This window comes from Pseudorca crassidens, chromosome 2, assembly GCF_039906515.1.
Source record: "Pseudorca crassidens isolate mPseCra1 chromosome 2, mPseCra1.hap1, whole genome shotgun sequence".
NCBI lineage: Eukaryota > Metazoa > Chordata > Mammalia > Artiodactyla > Delphinidae > Pseudorca > Pseudorca crassidens.
In genome coordinates, this window is record NC_090297.1 from 7,146,387 (window position 1) to 7,172,763 (window position 26,377).

The window sequence follows — 26,377 nt, forward strand, 5'->3', positions numbered from 1 at the left end:
TAGCCTTCTGCTTGTTCTTAAACAACCTTAAGCCATTTCTGCTTCCCCCCACTTCTTGCTTCTTCCTCTCCCTCCAGGCTTCTCCCCTTCTCTCCCTTCCCAAGTGCCTGTTCTTTGACTATGCGGGATAGTTTAAGGTGTTTGGGGTTTGGTTTGGTTTCTTGGTCTCCTTTCCTGCGAACTCTGACCGCTTCACCTTTCACCCTTTAGTGGTGTACTTTCGTAAACAAAGACCTTTTGTTCCCTAAGAAGAATGCTGGTCCCATAAGGTAAGAAAGTCATTTTTCCCATATCACAGCATGATGGAGCAGCTGTGTGATTTAGTTTATACCTGGCACCATAGGGGACAAGAAAAATAAGAACTGTCCTTAGGGCAAATGTTGGAAAACGACAAAGATTCTTTGCTTGACCAAATTTTTTCAGACTCCTGAACCTTCTAGGTCCATCTGTGCCCTTCCTTGTAAAATCCAGTTTTAGCAAGAACCCTGCTAAGTCAGTTCAGCAAGAGCCCCCAGCCCTTGATATCTGATCAGTTTCTTATGCCCCACTAGCCCCCAGGGCTGTCTGCCCACCCTGGCCTGTTTCCAGCAAGAATCCTCTGAGGTTCGTTTAGCCAGAACTCCCCTAAACCCTGATGTTTCCTCTTAGGAATTTTCCACCCACCGACCCCACCCCTGCTCCTTGGCTATAAATCCCCACCTGCCTGTGCAGTGTTCAGAGCTGAGACCAATCTCTCTCCCACTGCAAGACCCCACTGCAGGGGTCCCTGCGCCCATCGCCATGGCCCCCCTTTGAATAAAGTCTGCTTTCCCGTCTTCAACAACTGTCATTGAATAATTTTTTCTTTAGCAGGAAAAAAGACTTAACCTAGAGCACTTTGACTTGGTATTTAATCACATGTTCCATGGGTGGCCACACTGTATAAAGTGTAGAAAGCAGAGGTGAAACGTGCCCGTGGTGCTGGGAGCAGACAGGATGGGAAAAGCGCTCTTCCCCATGACCTCGTATGGGAAGAATTAACACTCCAGGGCAGCTAATTGGTTTTCTGAGATGGAGCTGATGGAGGGAAGAGGAGGGGCTCGCTGGATCAGCTCTGGGGATGAGGGAGAGTGGGGAAGGGCGATGACGAAATGGGGAAGGTGGAAAGAGAAGCCGTTTGGAGGAAGGAGAAAATATAAGTTTGTTTTTTTTTTACATCTTTATTAGAGTATCATTGCTTTACAATGGTGTGTTCGTTTCTGCTTTATAACAAAGTGAATCAGTTATACATATACATATGTTCCCATATCTCTTCCCTCTTGTGTCTCCCACTCCCACCCTCCCTATCCCACCACTACCAAACTAGTGGGAAGCAGCCGCATAGCGCAGGGAGATCAGCTCGGTGCTTTATAAGTTTTAAATGGATGAAGTAGAAGAAGCCGAGAGGCAGCTACCCGAGCTGTGAACAAGAAGTGCCCGGCAGCACCAAGGCCAGGGCTGGAGAATGCTCTGGACCAGCAGGTGTGGGCCGTGCTCAGCAGAGAACATCTCCAGGGGCAGCACCTGGTCCTCAGCCCCCAGGGGGTGTCAGATTCTCAGCGTGCCTTGTCTTAGAGGGATTGGGAACTTGCTGAAAGTTCTGGTATGTTCCCGACCCTTCGATGTTTGACTCAAACTCTTGGTTTCTTCTTGGAATGCTTCAAAGGTTTTCAATGCAAATCCAGACTTTTCCCCCCTCACTTATATATTTCTGTCCCATATCCATTTGGCTTGGTCAGGGCTTAGCAGAGGAAGCGAGGAAACACACGAGCTGGGTGCCACCGGTCCAGCCACTCTGAGCAGCGCCCCCACCCACCATGATTCGAGGTAATGAGGCCACTTTGGAGGAGCCTTAGAGACATGCACTAGGACAAGCACGCAGAGACGTGCAAAAGGCTACAATGCAAGTAAGTGTCTTTGTGACAAAGCAGTGCCAATCCCACCAGAGGCAGACACAGGACCCAAGGTAGAAGAGGACAGTGAGAGAGAGGGCCCAGGTCTGCAGGGCTTGCTGGGCCCTGAGGACAGGTCACAGATGAGCAGGGAAATGCAAAAACACCAGGGCAAAGGTGGCAAGTTTTTCATAAAGCAAACCTACATTTCCTTTAAAGGCCATAAAGCAAACCTACATTTCATTTAAAGGGCTTCCCTGGCGGTCCAGTGGTTAAGACGCCATGTTTCTGCTGCAGGGGGCATGGGTTCGATCCCTGGTCCAGGAACTAAGATCCCACATGCCATGTGGTGCAGCCAAAAAAAAAAAAGGCCATCCATTGGTCATTCATTCTAAGAGTAAACGATTCCTTGGAAGAGCTTTCTGTTTCAGAAATGATCAGCTCAGCATCACTAATCATTAGAGAAATGCAAATCAAAACCACAATGAGGTATCACCTCACATTGGGCAGAATGACCATCATCAAAAAACCTAGAAACATTAAGTGCTGGAGAGGGTGTGGAGAAAAGGGAGCCCTCCTGCCCTGTTCGTGGTAATGTAAATTGATACAGCCACTATGGAGAACAGTATGGAGGTTCCTTAAAAAACTAAAAAATAGAACTACCATATGACCCAGCAATCCCACTACTGGGCATATACCCAGAGAAAACCATAATTCAAAAAGACACATGCACCCCAATGTCCATTGCAGCACTATTTACAATAGCCAGGACATGGAAGCAACCTAAATGTCCATCGACAAATGAATGGATAGAGAAGATGTGGCACATGTATACAATGGAATATTACTCAGCCATAAAAAGGAACGAAATTGAGTTATTTGTGGTGAGGTGGATGGACCTAGAGTCTGTCATACAGAGTGAAGTAAGTCAGAAAGGGAAAAACAAATACCGCATGCTAACGCATATATATGGAATTTAAAAAAATGGTACTGATGAACCTGGTGGCGGGGCAGGAATAAAGATGCAGACATAGAGAGCAGACTTGAGGACACAGTGGGTGGGGAGGGGAAGCTGAGACGAAGTGAGAGAGTGGCATGGACATATATACACTACCAAATGTAAAATGGATGACTTGTGGGAAGGAGCTGCATAGCACAGGGAGATCAGCTTGATGCTTTGTGACCACCTAGAGGGGTGGGATAGGGAGGCGGGGAGGGAAGCTCAAGAGGGAGGGGATATGGGGATATATGTATACGTGTAGCTGATTCACTTTGTTGTACAGCAGAAACTAACACACCATTGTAAAGCAATTATACTCCAATAAAGAGGAAAAAATATTTTTTTAAATGATCAGAATAGGGACTTCCCTGGCGGTCCAGAGGTTAGGACTCCTTGCTCTCACAGCCGAGGGCACGGGTTCAATCCCTGGTCGGGGAACTAACATCCCCGCCAGCGGCGCAATGCAGCCAAATTAAAAAAAAAAAAAAAAAAAAAAAAAGGAATAGTATGTGTCTGTTGCCCTTAAAGTTCTTACTTGGCAAAGCAAGAAGTCAGAAACATTAAGTCCTTCCAATTAAAAAGGAAAACAATGGCTCTGGGAGGCCGTGAACTTCAGGGCACCTCTCCATCTCCCAGCTTGGCACTGGCAAGCGAGGCCCTCTGCAGGGAGAGCTCCAGAAGGAAGGCCTGCGGGGGAGAAACAAGTTTTTCTGACTTCTTTCTGGGAACGAGACCGAGCTTCCTTTTCTCTCCACACCCCCAGCCCCGCAACAATCACCACATGAAATCTCTGTTGTAAAAATGTCCCAGGGCAAAAGCTTGCTCAAACTAGGCTCAGGGACATGGCGTGTGTGCACAGAGGCCGGTCCCATCCAGGCCGGTGGTGGCCAGAACACAGATCCCAGGGGACCAAGGGCCAAGCTGACCTGTAGAGGCCCTGTTTGAAACCAGAGCTGCTTTTCCCATCCAGGGCCCCCAGCCATCCCAGGAGTGGCCTGGGGGCTCTGCAATTAAAGTATTAGATTGTGATGCCTCCTGGGCCGTCCTCCCCAACGTTCCGGGCTCCCTGGAGCAGGTGGGTGGGGATCAGGTGGGAAAGCCATCTGTGTTATCAGCGACATGGAGCCCAGTGAGGCCAGAAACACCCATGGGTGGAAGAGGCACAGTGAGACCAGCCACCTGGGGAAATAGAAACAACACAGACCCCCAGGCCAAGAACGTTGACTGCTCTAGGGCCTCGCTTCTGCTGCCCGAATGCAAACTGCACTGATGGGCAGAATGGGGCAGGGGGAGGGGGGGAGGGACCACCCCAGATTGCATCCTTGTGACTTTTACACACACAGGCACTCACACAGGTGCACACACACCGTTTTGTGGTACAACCCGCTCCCTGCGCTCACCTGGTGGGAGAGTTGAGATCCCTCTCCAAGGACTCCTGGGCTGGGCTCCCCCAAATAGTGTTCTGAGCAGCTTTCACGCATGGGGCCCATCACAGGGAGTACTGTGACAATGGAGAGTCTGTCCTTGGACACCCTCCCCTGGCACCCCTGGCCGAGGACCGTGGCCCACCCCCTGTGTGGCTGAGCGCTTCCGTCCTGGTCTCCTCGGAACGACCAACAGCACCAAGAAGGAAAATGTCTTGGTGTAGTTCCTCGGCGTGGCAGCTGCAGCCAAGATCGACAGGTCTGTAAACAGGCTCTTCTTAGAGAAAGCCTCCATTTTTTCAGACGTACTTTTTTCAGATCTCTTTACCACTGAAGATCCCAAATGGGGTTGATGCTGTCCTTGGAAAAGGGGGAAATTATTTTTGAGTCATTAAATGGAATGGAAACGAAAAAGAAAACCCCGTTTGCAGTCTGTTGTTCAGTACAAAAGTTGGTTATTTGATCGAAGAGCCCTTGTCAGGTCCGCTGAGTTTTCTCTCATAAAATCGTCAGGCTCCCCAAGAGGCAACCTTGATGCCGGTGAGTAGTTTGCAAAATGGTGATCGTGAGAATCTGGAAGGCACGCCCACCCGCTTTCCTGAGCCTCTGAAATCTGGAAGCGAGACCAGGGAAGCAGTAAAGGAGTGTGGCGCCCTCTGGCGAGAGCGGATCAAAACGTCCCTCCCGAGCGCCCAGAGTGGGCGCCCGTGGACTCGGGCCTCCTTCTCCTAAGGCCCAACATCTCCCCACCTTTGTGCAAAACCCAAGATGACTAGTTTTGCATGTGGCCCTTCGGAGTCTGCCTCCTCGGGCAGTGTGGAGCTGACGTGGTTCAATTCTTGGAAGACCTAATTGAGAATTTGGCCAAGTGGGGAGGGAAGTGTTTATCCCAGGGGAGATACACAGACCATGGAGGGGCTGAGATCACGGAAAGCCAGATGGCTGAGGGGTCCAGGCCTCATGGTCCCAAACGCTGACCACAGGACTCAGGCAAGGAAGCCGTGACCGGCCAGCTGTCACTACTGGGGCCCCAGGGTGTTCCTCCAAGATAAGGAAGGACCGGGCAGACACCAGGAAGCCTCCAAGTTGAACCAAGCATCTCTGTCCATCTGGGATCAGAGCACACTTGTCAGATATGATTACAGAAATTCCCAGGGAAGATTCAAAACAAAAGCCACAAGCTTGTGAAAGGGCCTGTTCTCGGAACAACCCAACACCAGGACTCGTCTTCTGGGTCAAGTGGAAAAGTTTGCAAAAGGCCAAAGAAGATGGACTCTGTGCTTTCCAGGGCCCAGTTAAAGCCTAGAGGAAGTTATAGGGAGTGAGCTCTGGACGCAGCCCCGATGCTGCAAGAGTCTCTCCAGGCCAGATTTACACGCCTGACGTTTCCAGGTCCCAGACCGAGATTCCATTCAGGGGCGGATGATCTGATTCCCGTAAATAACATATGTGGCTGCGCAGCATTGATCAGGGGATCTGGGCGTGAACCGCGAGTCACCGGGGATCCAACAGGAATTTCTCTCTCCGCCATATGTGTTATTTGGAAGCTGAGCTCCTTCCAAGCATTCTGATATTCCTCGGAGGGATTGGCCACAGACTCAGAGCCAGGCAAGAGGGGTTTCAGTGGACCCTGACACGTGGAGGAGGCCGGCGCCCACCTCCTGCAGAGGGTTTGAAGGTCCTTGAGTCTGGGCTCTAGGAAGGCCCAGAAGGGACCCTGAGAAAGAAACTCAGAAGATTCCTTCACAACATTACGGGCCCCACTAGAGACAGTCTGAAGCTTGCATATACATGCCAGATTTCAGATGGTTTTTTTTCTGGAAGTACAAGAACACCAATGAGCAAACTTGAAAACATCCTTGTACTTTCAGGGGAGCAGGAAAGCAAAAGCTGTCTCAGATTCAGAGCCTTGGTGGTGGTGCTGGGGGGAGTCTGCCCTCCAAGGAGGGACTTGGGCTTGGGGGGAAGAGGCCTCCACACTCCGTTCCTCCCTCTGATGTGTCCATCCATTCTTTTTTTTTTTTTTTTTGCTGTATGCGGGCCTCTCACCGTTGTGGCCTCTCCCGTTGCGGAGCACAGGCTCCGGACACGCAGGCTCAGCGGCCATGGCTCACGGGCCCAGTCGCTCCGCGGCATGTGGGATCTTCCCGGACTGGGGCACGAACCCGCGTCCCCTGCATCGGCAGGCGGACTCTCAACCACTGCACCAACAGGGAAGCCCCATCCATTCTTTTTTTGGGGCCGTGTGGCAGGTGGGATATCTTAGCTCCCCAACCAGGGATGGAACCCGTGCCCCCTGCATTGGGAGCACAGAGTCTTAACCAGTGGACCACCAGGGAAGTCCCAATCCATTCTTCATCTTTGTGATGTCTACAGCTCTCACCCCTATTCACTTTTTTCTTATTCTTACTTTTGTGACATATACATTTTTTATTGAGATATAATTCACACACAATACAATTCACCCTTTTAAAGTTATACAATGCTATGGTTTTTAGTATATTCACAGAGTTGTGTAACCATCACTACAGTCCATTTCAAAACATTTGTATCACCCTAAAAAGAAACCCTGCACTCTTTAGTCATCATCCCCAATCTTCCCATCCCCTTAGCCCTAGAAAGCCACTAATCTACTCTCTGTCTCCATGAATTTGCCTGTTTTGGACACTTCATATCAACGGGATCGTACAATATTCTGCTTTCTGTATCTGGCTTCTTTAGTTAATATTTCAAGGTTCATCCATGTTGTAGCATACATCATTACTTCATTTCTTTTTAGGTACGAATAATTTTCCATTGCATGGAAATACCACATTTTATTTATCCATTCACCAATTGATGGTCGTTTGGGTTGTTTCTAATTTTTGGCTATGATGAGTAATGCTGCTATGAACATTTGTGAGCACAATTTTGTTTACACATAGGTTTTCATTTCTCCTGGGTAGACACCAAAGAGTGGAATTGCTGGATTATATGGAAATTCTATGTTTAATCTTTCCAGGAACTTCCAGGCTGTTTCCACCCCTAGTCACTTTACATCTAAGAGTTGGTCAGTCATGTCTGGCAAAACAATAACAGAATCACTGGACCTTTCCAGAAAGATTCTAAACAAGTACCAGGGTTAAATTTCAATTTTAGCTAAGAAAGTTGGCTAACTGGCTGCTTTGTAGATGAAATTAATGGTAATACGTTTTAAAAATCCCATTTTGTTTTAACTTCTGCTGAGAAATATGCTAATTCAATTTGGCACGTTATAATGTCATCCCTTAGAAAGAAGGGAGCAGGGAAGATCATCTGACTTTCCTTGTCAGCTAGGATGCTCCATCTTCAAGGATCACTCATCCGTTCACTAATATTTTTTTAAATGGAGTATAGTTGATTTACAATGTTGTGTTAGTTTCAGGTGTACAGCAGAGTGATTCAGTTACACATATATATATGCATTCTTTTTCAGATTCTTTTCTGCTATAAGTTATTACAAGATATTGAATATAGTTCCCTGTGCTGTACAGTAGGTCCTTGTTGCTTATCTATTTTATATATAGTAGTGTGTAGCTGTTAATCCCCAACTCCTCATTTTTCCCTCCCTCCGCCCCTCACTAGCACTAATTAAGGGCCAGTTGCAGGTCAGGCCTGGGGGCTGGGTGTTCCATATCCACAGGCGAACAAAATAGACAGTGTCTTTCCCTTCCTGGGCTACGTTGTAGTGTGGCAGAGAGAGTCAGACAAAGCAGACAAAATTATTTCTTTGAAGGTAACAGAGGAATGAGAGAAAATTACAAAGGTGTTGGATGGCTGGGGGTAGGGGTGGGCTGCCTCAGACAGGATGGTCAGGGAATTCCCTCTGAGGAGGTAGATTAGTTTTGCTGCCATAACAAGTTACCGCAAATTCCACAGTTTAGAACAATACCCATTTATTCGCTCTCAGTTCTGTAGGTCAGAATTCTGGTTGGGCTCACCTGGGTTCTATGCTTAGGGTCTCACACGGCCAAAATCAAGGTGTTGCCTGGGCTGGGGTCTTCCCTGAAAGCTCTCAGAAAGAGTCCACTTCCAAGCGCATTCCAGTTGTTCACAGAATCCAGTTTCTTGCAGCCATAGGACTCTGTCTTATCCTGTTGGAGCTGCTGTAACAGAATACCATAGACTGGGCGGCTTACACAACAAACATCTACTTCTCACTGTTCTGGAAACTGAGAAGTCCAAGATCAAGGTGCCAGCAGATTCAGGGTCTTGTGAGAGGCCACTTCCTTGTTCGTAGACAGCTCTCTTCTGGCTGTGTCCTCACATGGCAGAAGTGGGTCAGGGAGCTCTCGGGGGTCTCTTTTATAAGGGCACTAATCCCATCCCTGAGGGCTCCACCCTCCCAACCTAATCACCTCTCTAAGACCCCACCTCCAAACACCACCACACTGGGGACTAGGTTTCAACATCTGAATTTGGGGGAACACAAACATTTAGTCTATAGCAAGGACTGAGATGGGAATTCCCTGGTGGTCAAATAGTTAGGACTCGGCACTTCCACTGCAGGCACCACGGGTTCGATCCCTGGTCTGGTTACTAAGATCCCACGAGCCCCGTGGTTCGGCCAAAACAAAACAAAAGCAAGGACTGAGGTACTATCTTCTGGCTGGTGTCAGCAAAGGGTTGGTTACTCTCAGCAGCTCTGCGGCACCCTTCTCACGTGACCCCTCTATCTTCAAAGCAACAGTAGTATCCAGTCTTCCTCGTACCTTGCAGCCCTCGACTTCTTCTGTCACCAGCTGGAGAAAGCACTCTGCTTTTAAGGTCTCGTGTCTTCCCACCTTAAGGTCAGCTGTGTCATAGAACATCGCACAACAGCAGGAGTGATGTGATGTCTCCTCATATTCACAGCTTCCAGGGTTTAGGACATAGAATGGGGAAGGGCATTTTTATAATTCTGCCAAGGACAGAGGTTTATTTGTTTGTTTGACCTAGAGATTATTATATATTTTAAATTAATTTTTATTGGAGTATAGTTGATTTACAATGTTGTGTTAGTTTCTTCTGTACAGCAAAGTGAATCATTTATACAACATATATCCACTCTTTTTTAGACTCTATTCCCATATAGGTCATTACAGAGTATTGAGTAGGGTTCCCTGTGCTATACAGTAGGTCCTTATTAGTTATCTATTTTATATATAGTAGTGTGTATATGTCAATCCCAATCTCCCAATTTATCCCCACCCAGTCCCCCCTGGTAACCATAAGTTTGTTTTTTACATCTGTGGGTATCTTTGTGTTTTGTAAACAAGTTCATTTGTACCATTTTTTTAGATTCCACTTATAAGCAATATCATATGATATTTGTCTTCGTCTGTCTGACTTACTTCCCTCAGCATGACAATCTCTAGGTCCGTCCATGTCGCTGCAGATGGTATTATTTCGTTCTTTTTTATGACTGAGTAATATTCCATTGTATGTATGTACCACATCTTCTTTATCCATTCCTCCATTGATGGACACTTAGGCTGCTGCCATGTCCTGGCTATTGTAAATAGTGCTGCAGTGAACTGGGGGTGCAAGTATCTTTTCAGATTATGGCTTTCTCCGGATATATGCCCAGGAGTGGGATTGCAAAAGCAGAGTTTGACGCTGAGACCTGGAGCAGGAGGAAGAGGCGAGCATGTGGGCTTTGGAGGCAGCATCCTCTCTGGGGGAGGAAGGTGCTTGGTCTGTGTGAGGGACGGAAAGGCCAGCGTGGGCTGCAGGAGAGCATGTGACGTGGAGCATGGCTTGAGAGGGGGTGAGCTGCAGGGTGAGACCCTCTCAACCATCAGGGTTGTGGTAGACAGCCGTGGACAGGGCAGAGCTGGAAGTAAACCAAGCCCAGGACACTTGGAGGAGACTGCCTTTGAAAATTAAACCCCTGAAATTGATTTTTTTTAAAAAAAATAGCTTGATTAAGATATAACTGACACACAATACACAGCACATAGTTAAAGTGTACAATTTGAAAACCTTTGACATACGTATACATTCATGGAAACACCTCCACAATCAAGCTAATGAACATATCCATCGTGCCAAAAAGTTTCCTCAGGCCCCTGGTTAGTTCTTCCTCCTACCGCTTCTGCTCCCCCATCCCCAGGCAGCCACTGATCTGTCACTATAGACTGGCTTGCATTTTCTAGACTTTTACATAAAAACAATCATACAGTATTTTGTGGAATGAATTGTACCCCCCTTCCCAAATTCATATGGTGAACTCCTGACCCCCATGACCTCAGGGGGCTTTCCCTGGCGGTCCAGTGGTTAAGATTCCATGCTTCCACTGCAGGGGATGCAGATTCATCCCTGGCTGGGGAACTAGGACCCCGCATGCCACACGGTGCGGCCGTTCAAAAAATATATTAAAACATAAAAATTGAACAAATGTAAAATAGAAAACTGGGAAATAGTGTCTTTAAGAGGTAATTAAGTTAAAATGAGGTCATTAGAGGGCCCTAATCCAATATGACTGGTGTCCTTATAAGAAGAGGAGATCAGAATACAAACACACACACAGGGATGACCATGTGAGGACACCAGAAGGAGGTCCATCTATAAGCCAAGGAGAGAAGCCTGGGAAGAAACCAGACCTGCCAATGCTATGACCTCAGACTTCCAGCCTCCAGAAATGTGAGAAAATCAATTGCTGTTGTTTAAGCCACACAGTCTGTGGTACTTTGTTATGGCAGCCCTAACAAATTAATATAAGTATGTGTGGGTTGTTTTCTTTCTTCATGAGGCATCATTATTTTGAAATTCATCTACGCTTTTGCATGTATCACTAGTTCATTTTTTTATCGTTGAGCAATATCTCATTGCACGGATACACAATTAATTTATCCACTCGCCTGTTGATGGAGGCCCAGGTTGTTTCCAGTTTTTGATTATTATAAATGATGCTGCTGTGAATGTTTGTTTTTGTACGGACATATATTTCCTTTTCCTTTGGATAAATTCTTAGGAGTCGAATGGCTGGGTCATAAGGCTGGTGTATTTTTTTGTTTTGTTTTTTTTCTTTCTTGCGGTATGCGGGCCTCTCACCGCTGTGGTCTCTCCTGTTACGGAACACAGGCTCCAGACACGCAGGCTCAGCGGCCATGGCTTACAGGCCCAGCTGCTCCGTGGCATGTGGGATCCTCCCGGACCGGGGCACGAACCTGCGTCCCCTGCATCGGCAGGCGGACTCTCAACCACTGCGCCACCAGGGAAGCCCAAGCCTGGCGTATGTTTAACTCTTTTTAAAACTGCCAAACTACCTTCCAACGTGGTTGTACTATTTTTCATTCCCACCAGAAATATATGAGAGTTCCAGTGGCTCCACATCTCCATCACTTGGCATGGTCAGTCTTTTTAATTTTAGCCATTCTAATAGGTGTGTAGCCGTTATCTCAGTGGTTTTAATTTGCAGTTCCCTAGTGAGTAATGATTTTAGCATTTTCTCATAGGCTTATTGACCATCCAAAAATACAAGCTTATTAAACAAAATAAGCATTATTTATTTGTTCAAATATTTCACCCCTTTTTTAATGGGTTCTTTTCTTAACTTCTGAAAGTTCTTTATATATTTTATCAGACATATGATTTGTAAATATTTTCGACCAGTCTGTGGCTTGTCTTCAGTCTCTAACAGTGTCTTTCAAAAAAAATAGAACTTTTAAATCTGGATAAGCTCAATTTTTTGTTATTTTATGGGTTGTGCTTTTGGTGACATATCTAAGAAATCTTTGCCTAACCCAAGATTACAGGGTTTTCTCCTGTGTTTTCTTCTAGAAGTTTATAGTTTTAAGTTTTACATTTAAGTCTGTTTGGGGTTAATATTTTTACATGATGCAAGGTATGGATCAAGGTTCTTCTTTTCTTTTTTTTTTTTTTTTTTTTTTGGCATATCCAGTTTTTCCAGAGCATTTGTTAAAACGACTCTCCTTTTTCCATTGAATTACCTTTGAACCTTTGTTGAAAATCTGTTGTCCGTGTTTGTTTGGGTCTATTTCTGGGCTCTCTATTCTGCTTCACTGATCTATCTGTCTTTATGCTAATACCACACTGTCTTGATTACTGTAGCGTTACAAGGCTTAAAATCAGGTGGTGTGAGACCTCCTCCTTTGCCCTTCATTTGCAAAGTTGTTTTGGCTATTCTAAGTCCACTGCACTTCCATTTGAATTCTAGAATCAGTTTGTCAAGTTCTACCCCAAAAAAGCCTGCTGGAACTTTGACTGAGATTGACAATCTACAGACCAATCTGAGAATTAAAAACTTGACAGTATATTTTAAATTAAGATATAATTTACATACCATAAAGTTCACCATTTTAAAGTGTACTGTTCGGTGGTTTTTAGTATGCTCACGACATTGTGTAACCATCACCACTATCACGTTTTCATCACCCCAGAAGGAAACCCTGTACCCATTAGCAGTTAATTCCCATCGCTCCTTCCCCCCAGGCAACCACTAATCAACTTTCTGTCTCTATGAATTTGCTTCTTCTGGATATTTCCTATCAATGGAATCATACAACATGTGACCTTTTGTGTCAGGCTTCTTTCACTGAGCCGATTGTTCCCCAGGTTCATCTAGGTTATAACAGACATCTTAACAATATTGATCCACAGCATCTAAATCAACGGAGACGTAGACCAACTTGGAAAGTTTGCAGAAACCTCTTTAAAAAAAAAAATCATTAGTTCATTATAAGAAACATGGAAATTATTTACACGATGAAAAGATTTCAGAACTTCAGTGGAATGGGCACCCTCACATGTTGCCACTTCAATAGTGAAGTATTTCAGTCCACATATTTTCCAAGAACGTCACCATCTCCAAATAAGAAGTAATCCTTGTCATCTAGAACGACTTTGGTGCCTCCACATTCTAGTAGAACTTTATCTCCAACTTTAACGCTAACTGGTGGAATTTCTCCACCCTTTCCTTTAGAGCCCAATCCAACAGCTACTACTGCTGCTTGCAATACTTTCCCTTGAGATTTTTCTGGAAGCATAATGCCTCCTTTGGAGAAAACGCTTTTTAGAATGAACCCCCTGGAATCAGCTTTGGTAACACATATATCTGCTTATATATCTCACTCAAAGTAAACCATGTGATTCGTTTCCGGTTAACTGAGGGGACGGCTGGCTGGTTAAATAAAATCATTGAACTTTAGAACTGACGGGAAACTTAGAAATTGTGTAGCGAAGAGGTTGCAAACTGGTTGCCCAGAGGCCAGCTTGGCAACCGGAGGTGTTTGTGCGGCCTATACAGGATGTCCTTAATTTGTGAGCCAACATTTCAGAATTTGGGAATTTTCACAAAAAATTCTTTAAAAAATCAGATGTCTGGCAGCCCAGGGCCCGCATTTTGCCTGGAGGTGATGGGCTGGCTGAGGGGAGGAGCCTCTTTTCCAGGTCTCCTTGGTCTTACCATCCCACAGGCCACCTGTGTCCCCAGACCTGCCCCCTTCCCTGTCAGGTTATCTACCCTGCCTGTAAAGAGCTGAGCTTGTTCCTCCCCTAATAGTCAGTCTCTCCTTTTTATAGATAAATCCCGGGGAGTTTACCCCATTTTGCAAATAGTGAGTTAGGGGCAAACCATGAACGCTGACGTTGAAGCCTGCGCCTTTTCCTGCTGTGAACATCTCCTCCACCAAGGTGACCGGCTTATCCCAGTTTTAGAACATAAAGTCCTGTAGCCTGGAACCCTCTCAGTCCCAGATAAACCGGGATGGTTGGTCACCCTCCCTCTCACTTTCCATCCTTCTCTCCCAACAAAAAACATATCACGAGGGAATTCCCTGGCAGTCCAGTGGTTAGGACCCAGTGCTTTCACTGCCCGGGTTCGATCCCTGGTCGGGGAACTAAGATCCCAAAAGCCGTGCCGTACGGCCAAAAAAATAATAATGATGACATGACATAACACAAAAAAGTGGAGGTTTTTTGACCTAAGATTTCATCTTTCCTCCGGCCAGCTTGCTGGGCCAGACACGGTGCTGTCAGCACCGCCATCCCCGGCCGCTTCCTAGTCCAAGCGGTGTGCGGTGGTGCGTCCTGACAACAGTGCCTGGGGGGGACATTCTGGGCTTCCAGGGGCCGCGCGGCTGACACCAGGCCTGGGGGTGGAGTCCACCTGGCACTGAGGGGCCTGGCTCCCAGCTGCCAGCAGCACGCTCACCCTTGCTGCCAGATGGCAGAGCGCACCCTGTTTATGATCAGGTGGCTGACTTGCTGGGAACCCAGCAAGCCGATGATGAAAGCTGTAAAGAGAACATTGTTATTTGACTTTTCATACTTTCCCAAGTAAATATGACACTCACTGCTGCTTGAATTACTAATGCCTTGGATGTGAGCGCCGAAATCTGTTCCCAAACAGACTCCTCTTTTTTTTTCCTCTGTCACCTAGGCGCTCGGCATTGTTGTCGAAATGTTTTCCTGGGCTCACCCATCCTGGTAACTCAGTACATTCCCTCGGAGAGAACTTGGCGCCCGGGAAGCCCGGATGGCCCAGCAGCCTCACTGCCCAGCGCCTCTGCTCCAGCTTCATCCGCATCCAGCAGGCAGCTTGCCGCGGGCAGGTGACCCCACTGTCCTGTGATCGACTGCAAAAGGCGGCAGTGGAGAGGCAGACACAGCCCCTTTCCAAGGAGACACTGCCTTGCACAGGCAACTTCAGGTAGAAAGGAAAGGACCCTGCCGGACACGCGACCTCCAGGGCCCACTCTGGGGCACTTAACTCCTTCCCTGGGCCACCTGGGGACAGCCAGAGAAGGTTCCTGGACCCAAGGGGCTCTCAGGTCTCTGCTGTCTTTATTACTGCTTAGAAAAGCTAGTAAACAGATGGTTTGGTTTAGAGAAAATATGCAGCCAGGGTTTAAAAGAAAAAAAAAGCAGAAAAATGAGGAGAGGAAAGGGAAAGGCAGGAAGGCTTGTACACAGCAGGACCGGTGACAGCTCGTAAATCCATGCCACTGGTTCTGCATGTGTCTCTGGCTGGGCTTACTGGGTCCTCACTGAGCCCATCTGTCCCAAAAGAAGCCCCAATAAAACCAATCGCAGGTAGAAAACGCACTCCTCCCTCCTCACCATCCCACACGTACCCATGACACTCTGGCCAGATGGGGCTGTGGGCTCTTAGAGCCACAGAGGTCACGTGGGCTGCCCTCTGGAGGGGCCGGTCACACCGTGGCTGGTCACAGGGAAGCTGTCCCTCCGCAACGGTGACGGACGATGAGCAACCTCGGAGACGCCCCTGAGCGAAAGGAGCCGAGACCACGGATCTCCTGCGGGAATACCGAGGACGAAGTGGGCGGAGGGCGTGGCTACGTCCCTGGTGGTGACCTCAGCCGGGATGAAGCTGCCAGCCCACTTGGATCCCGAGAGCCTTCCCTCAAGGAAAAGCCCAGGACGTTCGGGCTCAGGATTGAACCACAGGACGGAGACTCTTAAGCAAGGAAGGGGCAGAGATGCCCCGTACCCCCTCCAGCAACCCCCTTCCCATGCCCTCAGCATCTCCCGGAGGGTGACATCGGGCTGCCGGGATACAGTGGGTTGGGGGAGGGGGGAGCACAGGGAAATCGGGGTGCGGCACCGTCTTCATGTCAGCAGTGCAGTATTCCAACCCAGCCCCAGAGGAAACTTGTCCCACATCTAAGGCAGAGAAGCCACGAGGTGCCAAAAGAAGCAAGGTGCGATTCCTAAGGATCTGTAAGAAACTGAAAAGAGCAAGGCTTCTGCGCTCAGGGTCTCATACAAGGTGGACAGAGGCTTCTCTCTCTTTTACTTCCGCTAAAGCAACATACACGGGAATAGGAAGAGGATGGGACCTGCAAGGAGCTGGGAAGGGGGCCCCAGGCAGACGCAAACAGCAGGGACCACTCCAGGTCAGCCCAGGGCGGGGCAGAGGGCGGTCTAAGGCAAGGCTGCTCCAAGTGTGGCGCACAGACCTGCGTCGGTCAGCGAACAGCATGCCCACAACCCACAGAATAAGTATAGAACTCGAGCGTCAGCACTCAGAAATTTCTACATGCCTTTTGCCCCTCGCTAGGTTTGTCCTGTTAGATCTTGTGAGATGCGATTTTGTGGCCATTGAGTCTAATGATAAGAAAGGAAGTGGGAGCTTGTACTTTGGATGGCTTTTATTTCGCGCATTTCTTTTTCTCACCTGTGTCACGGCTATTGTATTTCACAAAGGCAGCAGTCTGTGATGGCCTGGAAAGGTTGAAAACTGGTCCTTCTCTGCAGATACTCACTGGCCCGAGGGATGTGAAGCACGAAGAAAATAAACCCCTCCTCGGGACTTCGCTGGCGGTCCAGTGGTTAGGCTTCCGCACTTCCACTGCAGGGGGTCCGGGTTCAATCCCTGTCTGGGGAACTAAAATCCCGCAAGCTGACACCCCCGAATAAGAAAGAGAGAGAGAGACAGAAAAAAAGAACCCCCTCCTCGATCCCGGGACAGAGAGTGAAATCCGCGTGGCAGCAGGGGCTACACAGGGGTACTGAGCCCAGGACTGCCAACCCCACCAAGACACACAGGTTAGGGTTATCCCTGCCCTGCCCCGACCAGGCATAAGAACGAAGGCGATCAGAGCCAGCCCTGCAGTGGAGAGGTTCACTGGACAGTAAAGAGGAGGTGGGTGCCCCCAGCGTCCTGCCACGAGACACGAGGACTTCTGGGAATGGGGCTCTGGAGACCCACTGGGCAGGCTTTGTTGTGACCCCGCGGCCCCCTCCTTTCTCCCATCATGCAAGTCAGGTGGAGATTCGAGATGCACAGCACAAGGGGAAAGGATGCTGCGGCTTCTTTCTAATATCAGACCACCCCCGCCCCGTTCTCTACATGCTCTCCGTCCCTCTCCTGACACCCACATGGCCTGTGGGACAGGGAAGGTGTCTTCTCCTCTGCGTTCTCTCTTCCCCGGAATGGTGGTGAGAAGGGCCACGGGAACCTCCTAGAACCTAAACATGCTGTTGGCTTCAACCCAAGATGCAACATAGCGTACACTTCCCTCTATGTGAAGTACAAAAACAGGCAAAACTGTGAGCCGCTAGGATCATGGTCACCCTGGGGGTATAGTGACGAGGGGACAGGGGACCTTTGGGGGGGCTGCTCTTGTTGGGGTGCTGGTGAAAAGGAGAGTTCACTTTGCAGAAAAAAAATTGTACCTTTATAACTTGTCCACTTTCCTCACGCACATTATGCTTCAATAAACGTTGGAAGAGCCTCTCGTTTCCAACCATAATGGCGAAAACAAAATAAAATATCGGGGTAGAGCCTTGCTCTATTCTCTTCCTGTTGTGTGAAAAGCGCCGAGTCGTAGGCCCCCCGAAAAGAACAGTTACCCTGTAAGAGAAGCTGGGATCTGTTTTTTGGGTCACTGTTTTCCCAGGTGGTCGGGGGGGTGGGGGGACGGTGGACTCATTTTCCTTTCTCCCCTCCTGCCCTTGTCCCCTCCATGTGGGGCTGGCCGGGGGCCAAGGGCTGGGAGATTTCGGCTGTTGCCTTGGTAATGCTTAAATATTGGCTTCAGGTTATGATGGTAAAATAAACAAGCAGAAGCCTTGGGGAGCTCTAAGTGGCCCTGCCCAGTGTTCCAGATGCCTGTCAAAGCCCTGGCGAGGACTTGGACTTGGCTCACCAGCAGAGAAGCATGGAGCTCTCTCCTGGGGAACGGAGCACAGGTTAGGGGCCGCGTGTGTCCCGGATGCTCAGGGACCCTTCACCATACTAGATGCCCGGTCTCGACAGACTGTCCTAAAATCCTTGCTCACGGTCGTGTGGTGATACAGAGGCCAAGAACCCCAATCCAGAGCCTCGGGAAAACTTTCTCTCTGAAGGTGGGGTGGGAGCGGAGGAAATTCATGGAGCTAAGATCACTGCTGAAGGTAAGATATACTCACTTTCAGAAGGTGAGGGCCAAGAAAATAAGAGCTGTTTCTAGAGCCCAGAAGCCACCATGCCCTGACTCAGGGGCGGGGTGGGCGTGGGGGCACCTCCAGGACCCAGGAGCGGATGAGCTGAGATTAGCAGCAGTGGCCGAGAAGATGACAACCCTGGTCCAGGAAGTAGAACAGAACTTTGCCCAAGATAAGTTCTCCATTCCAGTCCCGGCTCTGTTGCCAAGAAGCTCTTTGACTTGGAGGTGTATAACAGGTCCTTAGCAGCTCTGGGCCTCAGTTTCCCCATCTGTAGGCCATTATTTTTATAGACAGAGGTGAGAGAGAGAGTGGGACTCCAGCCCCAGGAACAGTCCCTGCGAAGCTCATCCCATCACACGCTCCCCGGGCAGCTGTGGCAGATGTGCAGTGCGTATTCCAGGATTTACGATGCGGCTGCCCTCGGGGAAGTGGAAACTGTTCGCCTCGCCCATTCCGAAGCATCCAAATAATAAACCTCCACTGAAGTCCTGGCTCAGGCAGTCTGCTTGTCCTGCTGTGTGTGCAAGGGAGGGAAGAGCACACAAGCTTGGGCAGGGGTGGGGTGGGGACAGCTCCCTCTGGGCAACGTTGAAGAATGAGGGCGGTGCTGGGAGGGGCCCTGAGTGTTTGACACCAGCATTAGGTCACCACTGTCTTGCCCCTGGGGTGTGATATGTCAGCAGGCAGCCACTGGCCCGCATGCCATGATTCGAGGGGCGGGGGCATTCCTCGCCCTGGGCCAGGGCTGCCCTTCTCGGCCCTCTCCTTGGTGCTGTCCCCTCCCGGCTCCCTGCCCGGGCTCCAGACTCTGGAAGCCAGGAGGGAGTGGAGTGAGGCAGTGCACCGGCAGGGCCGGCCCGGACACACTGGGCATGCTCCTTTTGACTGGTTGTCCTCTCCAGAGCCACGGGCTGCTCCCTGAAAATTTATTGAGCTCTCTGCTGTTCCGTCTACACAGTGATTGAGCCCCTTCTGTATGCTGTGTGTCAGATGTTCTAGGTGATGACTGTCCTTTGAGACAGTGTTTTTGTTTCCTAGGGTGCCCACTACAAATGACCATAAACAGGGTGGTTTAAAAGAACAGAAATTCTTTCTCTCGCAGTTCAAGAGGCCGGAGGCTGGAAATCCAAGTGTTGGCAGCCCATGCTCCCTCTGAAGGCTGCTGGGGAGAATCCTCTCTGGCTTCCTCCAGCTCTGGGGGCTCCAGGCTTTCCTGGGTTATGGCCACATCACTCCCCTCTCTGCCTTGTCTTCACATGGCCTTTTCCACTCTGTGTATATCTCTGTGTGTCCTCCTCTCCTTTTCTTTCTTTCTTTTTTTAAATTAATTAATTAATTAATTTTATTTTTGGGCTGTGTTGGGTCTTCGTTGCTGCGCATGGGCTTTCTCTAGTTGCGGCCAGCGGGGGCTACTCTTCATTGCGGTGCGCGGCCTTCTCACGGCAGTGGCTTCTCTTGTTGCAGAGCATGCGCTATAGGGTGCACGGGCTTCAGTAGTTGCAGCACACAGGCTCAGTAGTTGTGGCACATGGGCTTAGTTGCTCCATGGCATGTGGGATCTTCCCAGACCAGGGCTCAAACCTGTGTCCCCTGCATTGGCAGGCGGATTCTTAACCACTGCACCACCAAGGAAGTCCCCTCCTCTCCTTTTCTTACAAGGACACCAGTCATCAGACTTAGGGTCCACCCTAAATCCAGGCTGATGTCATCTGGGGGTCCTTAACAAATGACATAGGCAAGGACCCTGGTTCCAAATAAGGTCATATTCAGAGGGCCTGGGTGGACATGAATTTCGAGAGCCCCCTTTTTAGTTTTTTTATTTTTTTACTTTCTGCCTACACCATGTGGTTTATGGAATATTAGTTCCCCCACCAGGGATCGAACCCAGGCCCTCAGCAATGAGAACACGGAGTCCTAACCACTGGACCACCAGGGAATTCCTGAGGGACCCCTTTTTAGAGATGAGGAAACTGGGGACCAGTGAAGCAAGGTGGTTGGTCCGGAGTCCCCCAGCTGGAAAGTGACAGAGCGGAGTCAGGATTCAAACTCAGGCCTCATGGCCCCAGGACCCACTGTAATATTTCTGCCGGAGCCCAGCATCTGCAAGAATTCCTACCCTGCACATCCAGGTAGGAGGTAAAGCAAGTAGGAAATCCTCAGCTTTTGGGAGCAAAACATAGTCCCATCCTCCAGTCACTCTCTAACTTCAGCTGGTGAACAAATCCCCGAACGGAGTTCGTAAAATCCCTCTCAGAGGCTCTGACCCAGTCAGCTGGATCTGCATTGTAAACAGGACGCTGACCCAGATGACCAGGTACAGGCGATCCAGGCGGGTCCAAAACCATGACCTGAGAATCCCCGAAGCATCACTGAGATCAGACCCTGGGGTTGAGATCAGCCCGTCACAGCTCAAGGCAGGAGCAGGGAGCACAGCTCAGCCAGAGCGACCGCTCCCCGTGTCTGTGCCAGATGAGCCCGGAGGGCCAGGCCTGCCAGGGACCAGAGGGCCTCATCCCGCCACAGCCAGCCGGTGCCGAGCAACCCAAGGAGGAGTGTTTGGATTCAAACTCCCATTCCTGAAGGAGCTAATGCAAGCTCATTCTGGGAGAGCCCCAAGGCAGCTCTGGGCTCTGCCCAAACCCCAGCATGGAGGATTTGGAAAGGCCCAGAGAATGAGCCAAAACCCTCTTTCCCCTTTACAATTCCAGCGCCAATAGCTTTTCCCCAAACCAGCCCTTTCATAGTGGCGTCATCCGCGCATCCTCAGTGCCAAGCGATGATGGAAATCGGCATCCAAGTCTTCCCGGCCAGTTGGAGCTGCAGCCTCGTACCCTACGGAGTACAGCTCCTGTCCACCACCCAAAGCGGGGAGGAAAGCAGGTACAGCTGGTGAACAAGACGTCCTTGGCATCTCACTAGAGGCCTCTGTACCAGGTCTCATGAAAAGACATGAGCTCAGCTTTTGGACCAACCACCCAGGTCTCCAGGGCCACTGCAGTGGGCAGTGGCTCTGCCGGTGGCCACACCCAGAATCACCTCTGGCTTAAAATTCACTGCACGTCCCAAACCCTCTGAGGTTTAAGAAGGGAAAGAACAGGGAATAAAGGAAAGAAAGGAGTCGCACAATCCAGGCGGCCCTGTGAAATAAGGAAGCATCCCAAGATGCCTGGAGAGTAGACATCCACTGTGTTTGGGGTTCGTTTGTTTGTTTGTTTCTAACAAACATTTTTTTAATTGAGGTAAAATTAGTATATAACATTATGTTACAGATGTACAACAGGGTAATTCGAAATTTGTGTACACTACAAAATAATAGACCACAATAAGTCTAGTTACCATACAATCACGCCCCTTTGCCGATTTCACCCACCCCTCCCCCTTCCCCTCTGGTAACCTTTTATTTTGTATTAAGACATGGACCATCTATGTTCCTTTTTTTCTTTTTTTTCTTTTTTTTTTTTTTTTGCGGTACGAGGGCCTCTCACTGTTGTGGCCACTCCCGTTGCGGAGCACAGGCTCCGGACGCTCAGGCTCAGTGGCCATGGCTCACGGGCCCAGCTGCTCCGCGGCATGTGGGATCTTCCTGGACCGGGGCATGAACCCGTGTCCCCTACATCGGCAGGCGGACTCTCAACCACTGCGCCACCAGGGAAGCCCCCCTTTTTTTCTTTAACTTCCTTTTTTTTTTTTTTTTTTGGCTGTGCAGTGAAAGCACCGAGTCATAACCACTGACTGGACCACCGGGGAATTCCCGACATGGACCATCTAAAAGCAATGATGCTGGTGTGTCCAAACCAAGTTTCTTCCTCTTCCCCATTGCAATTTATCTTTTCATAATTTTCTTATTCCTCTTAGCACATTCAGGGTATAACATATTATCTTCTAGGTCTGGGGATGGGAAAGTGCAGGCAGGGAACATAAAGAGAGAGATCATCCCCCAGGGAGTGTCAGGCACCCAGGCCTGACCTGCACGGAACTGCAGGCGAGCCCAACCTTCTGTGTCTGCCAAGAGCGGTCTGCCAGGGACCACACACCACTGGACAGCTGAGGCTTGCGGCAGAAGGGACTCAACGGAGGTGGGAAGGGGCTGTGAATTCACAGCCTTGGGCTGAACGTTCTTGCAGCAATTCTTGACCATGCTGCCAACATGGCTTCCTGAGCTGAAGTTATCACTCCACCCACAGTAGTCCTTTCCTGCTCTCCCTCATCCTACTTTTCCGAACACTTGTTCTGTTGGTCACCATCTCGCGTTTCCTTGAACGTGACTGCAATCTGGACTCCTGTGATGATTGAGGAATATACTGATCTTTTTTGGGATAAGCATGTTTCTGGAGTCTCAGATAAACCCCTATTTTCTGGCCATCGGTACAGTTCCATACGGCGTCCCAACTCACTTTATTAATTGGAGGCATCATGGTCAGCAAGAGGTAAACTGGTTTACTACAACTAGATTTGGGGCAAGCCTTGAACCCTTCGCTTGTTTCAGGAGAATGAGCTTGATCATCTGTATTCAGTGGCTCCACACTGACTTCTTTTTTTATATTTTTGTTTATTTATTTATTTTGGCTGTGCCGGGTCTTAGTTGTGGCACACGGGATCTTTGTTGTGGCCCGCGGGATCATTTAGTTGCGGCATGCAGACTTCTTAGTTGCGGCCCGCGGACTTCTTCTTAGTTGCGGCGTGCGTGCGGGATCTAGTTCCCTGACCAGGGATCGAACCCGGGCCCCCTGCATTGGGAGCGTGGAGTCTTACCCACTGGGCCACCAGGGAGGTCCCTCCACGTTGACTTGTGAAGTTGAAGAAACACCTGGTTCCCTTTGACGGTCTTCAACAATTCCCTCATTAACTGGAACCAATGTAAGAGTCACATTTTCTTCATCTAATGCCTCTCGAAAGAAATTCTTCTCGTAATTTGGGTATGCCATTTTTCTGGGGTTTTTAAACAATTTTTTATTGAGGTGGGATTCACATAACATAAAATGAACCACTATAAAGTGAACAACTCAGTGGCAGTTAGTACATTCACAGTGCTGTGTAAACACCACCTCTATTTGGTTCCAAAACATTTTTATCACATCAAAAGGAAACCCCCTGCCCATTAAACCACCATCACTCCCGTTACCCCTCCTCCCAGCTCCTGGCAACCACCAATCTGCCTTCTGTCTCTGGATTTACCTGTTCTGGACATTTCATATAAATGGAGTCATACAACATGAAACTAGACATCTGTTGTTCGTAGCTGCCCAGCGCTCCATTTCCCCCTCTTCTGATCGCAGCGACCATATTTCACTTTGGAGAAGCCACCCCACAGCTCCCCTAAGTCCACTTGGCTGCCCACCCGCTGCGTGCAGGGGCGGGCGCATGACTCAAACCTGGCAAATCAGTCAACGTGATTGGTTCAGGGATGGGCTTGTGACTCGATCTCCCCCAATGAGAGCAGCCACAGGACTTCTGGAGCAAGCGGCTTCTCTGCCTGGCTCACTGAAGCAGCAGAACGGGAGACTGAGGCTGCTGGCAGCCCCCTTTGTCACCATGGAAGGAGTGCCCACCTGGGAAAGAAACGCACCTGAAGGAAAGCAGAGACAGAGCACTGAATCCGCACAAAGGGCTCGTGTGTCCGAAGCAAAGAAAGCCAAACTGAGGGTGGGCGTTTGCAACAAAGCAAGGATTTTGTTGCAGGGTGCCAAGCAAGGGAATGGGAGACAAGTCTCAGATCCACTCCAACTTGGTCTCTGAGTTAGGGATTTCTAAAGGCAAAGAACAAAGGAGCTGGGGTTAATCATCTTAATCATCGTGGTCTATGTGTCTTTGAACCTGTGGTCTGTGAACCGGGGGCATCTGTGTCAACATAGTCTGTACAGGTCATCTTGACCTGGAAGATATCCCAGAACATCACATAAACGGCGATGCTTATTGGAAAACTGCGGCTCAAGGCCCACGACCTTCGCTACCCCTTATTAATTAGGCAAACGTGTGATCGAACAGGTATGGCCTAGGACAGAGAGGAATGAGAAGACCAAGAACAGAAACCTGGGTGTTATTTTAATTATAAATTAGTCATTATAATGACTAATAAATTTTAATTATAATTATAGATTTTTAAATTTTAATTATAAATTATTTTAATTATACATTAGTCGGTTTCAGCGGGAGGCTGGTTCTTGGCCACATTGTCTGAGCACCTGGATCCAACTCTGCCTGAAGGTAGCACTATCCTCAAAACATTTCACTTTTGAAAGTCGATCGCATCCTGTTGTGATCAAGCTGATTGGAACTGGGTTTCTGTAATGCGCAACTAAAAGGGACCCACACAGTACATGTGGCATTTCACTCACCTGCCTTTGCACACTCCCATCCTTTATGAAATAAAATGCAACTCCTTAGCGAGGAACATACAGTCTTCCTGATGCAGCCCTGTCTCCTTCTTCCTTCATCCCTTGTAACACCCCCTCCTCATTTAATATGCCAGCCACACAGTTCATACACACACACACACACACACACACACACAATGCTTTTCCTGCCTTAGGGTCTCTGCTCTTTCTGTCTCCTCTGTCCAGAATACTCTCATCACCCCCACCCGACTCCCAAACACTTACTCATCCCTTATCACTTGATTCAGGCATTACCTCCTCCAAAAAGCCTTCCCTGACTCAGTGTCCCACCTCTCCTCCAGCAGAAAGGCGTGTCCCCCGGGCTCCACACAGCCCTGAGTGTGGTTCAGTCACAGATCTTGCCCACACATTGTTGTTCATTATCTGCCCAAGTCTGGTCTCCACCCCGTCCCCCCCCGCCCCGCACAAACAGGGGTCCTCCAGGGCCAAGAGTGTGCCTGGCTCTGCTGACAGTACAGTGCTTGGGCCACCGTGAGGCTGAACTGCTTTATTTTTTTTTTCCTTTATTTTTTTGGCTGCCTCGGATCTTAGTTGCGGCATGTGGGGTCTTCGCTGAGGCCTGCAGGATCTTTCGATGCAGTGGTGCGGGCTCTTCGTTGCCCTATGGCATGTGGGATCTTAGTTTCCCGACCAGGGATCCAACCCGCATCCCCTGCATTGGAAGGCGGATTCTTTACTACTGGGCCACCAGGGAGGTCCCTGAACTGCTTTCAAAGAAAGCTTATTTCCCAAGTTTTTCCCAAAGATTTAAATTTATGCTTTCATCCAGGCAAGCTTTCAACCAGGCAAGCGTCAGCTCTGTTCTGTCCTGTACTTAAGGATGCAACGTCTAATAGAGACACAGACAGAGAACACAAATGTATGGATACCAAGGGGGAAGGGAGGGTGAGGTGGGAGGAGCTGGGAGATTGGGATTGACACTATACACTATTACTACTACGTATAAAATAGAGAACGGATGGGAACATACAGTATAACACAGGGCACTCTACTTAATGCACTGTGATGTCCTAAATGGGAGGGAAACCCAAAAGGGAGGCGATATATGTATGTGTGGCTGATTCATTTTGCTGTGCGGTAGACGCTAACACAACATTGGAAAGCAACTATACTGCAATAAAAATTAATTAATAAGAAAATAAAAATTCAGATTCTGAAAATCAAAAAAAAAAAAAGGATGCGATGTCTGATATTTCAGTGGTTGGTCTTTGTTTGGGCTGAGACTGGACTCTGGAGCCGTCCTCTCCCTGGAGCCGCACCACCCCCGCCCCTGGTTGGGGGAAGGCGAGAATGCGGAGAGATGGGACCCGCTCACAGGGAGGCCTGACTCCTACTGTTGAGGCCGGGGGAGCACGGAGATCTCTCCCCCAGCCTGGGATGATCCAGATCAGGCCCTTCGATGCCACCCAAAGCCTGTCTAAGGCTTTTTGTAGCGGCCACAATCATGTCTTTAAATGTGAGAGCCCGGAGGCTGTCAGAGGGGGTCACCTGTCGTCCCCCCTTCCTCACCGATGACTGATCTGCAGACCGGCCGAGGCAATCATGTCAGGCCTCTGCCTGCCTTGGGCTAGCTGGCTCCATGCCCTTAAATGCAATGTCTGAGCCTCCGTGAGCAGAGGGGGGCGTCGAGAGGTGACAGTGGCAGGGTGGGGCTAGGAGCCTGCCAGGCACGCCTTTCCTTGTTTCTGGGTGTCCCAGAAAGGACCCCCCCTCTGGATGCCGCTTAAGGTGTGA

The 26,377-nt window shown here is 49.1% G+C and overlaps 2 long non-coding RNA genes and 1 pseudogene across 2 annotated transcripts in view; 1 reads left to right on the forward strand and 2 right to left on the reverse strand.

Annotated features, from left to right (window-relative positions):
• Positions 1 to 15,437, forward strand: part of LOC137214965 (uncharacterized) — a 34,978-nt gene extending 19,541 nt beyond the window's left edge. Inside the window, exon 3 of the long non-coding RNA XR_010939114.1 lies at positions 14,737 to 15,437. This is a non-coding gene — a long non-coding RNA (uncharacterized lncRNA). The remainder of the gene's footprint in view (positions 1 to 14,736) is intronic.
• On the reverse strand, positions 1,357 to 15,569 carry LOC137214963 (uncharacterized). The gene is made up of 3 exons (XR_010939113.1): positions 15,431 to 15,569; positions 4,311 to 14,590; positions 1,357 to 3,597 (listed from the first exon to the last, which is right to left on the reverse strand). It is a non-coding gene; the product is annotated as an uncharacterized lncRNA (long non-coding RNA).
• Positions 15,570 to 22,071: 6,502 nt separating this feature from the next.
• On the reverse strand, positions 22,072 to 22,663 carry LOC137220222 (developmental pluripotency-associated protein 2 pseudogene; annotated as a pseudogene).
• Between the last annotated feature and the right edge of the window lie 3,714 nt (positions 22,664 to 26,377).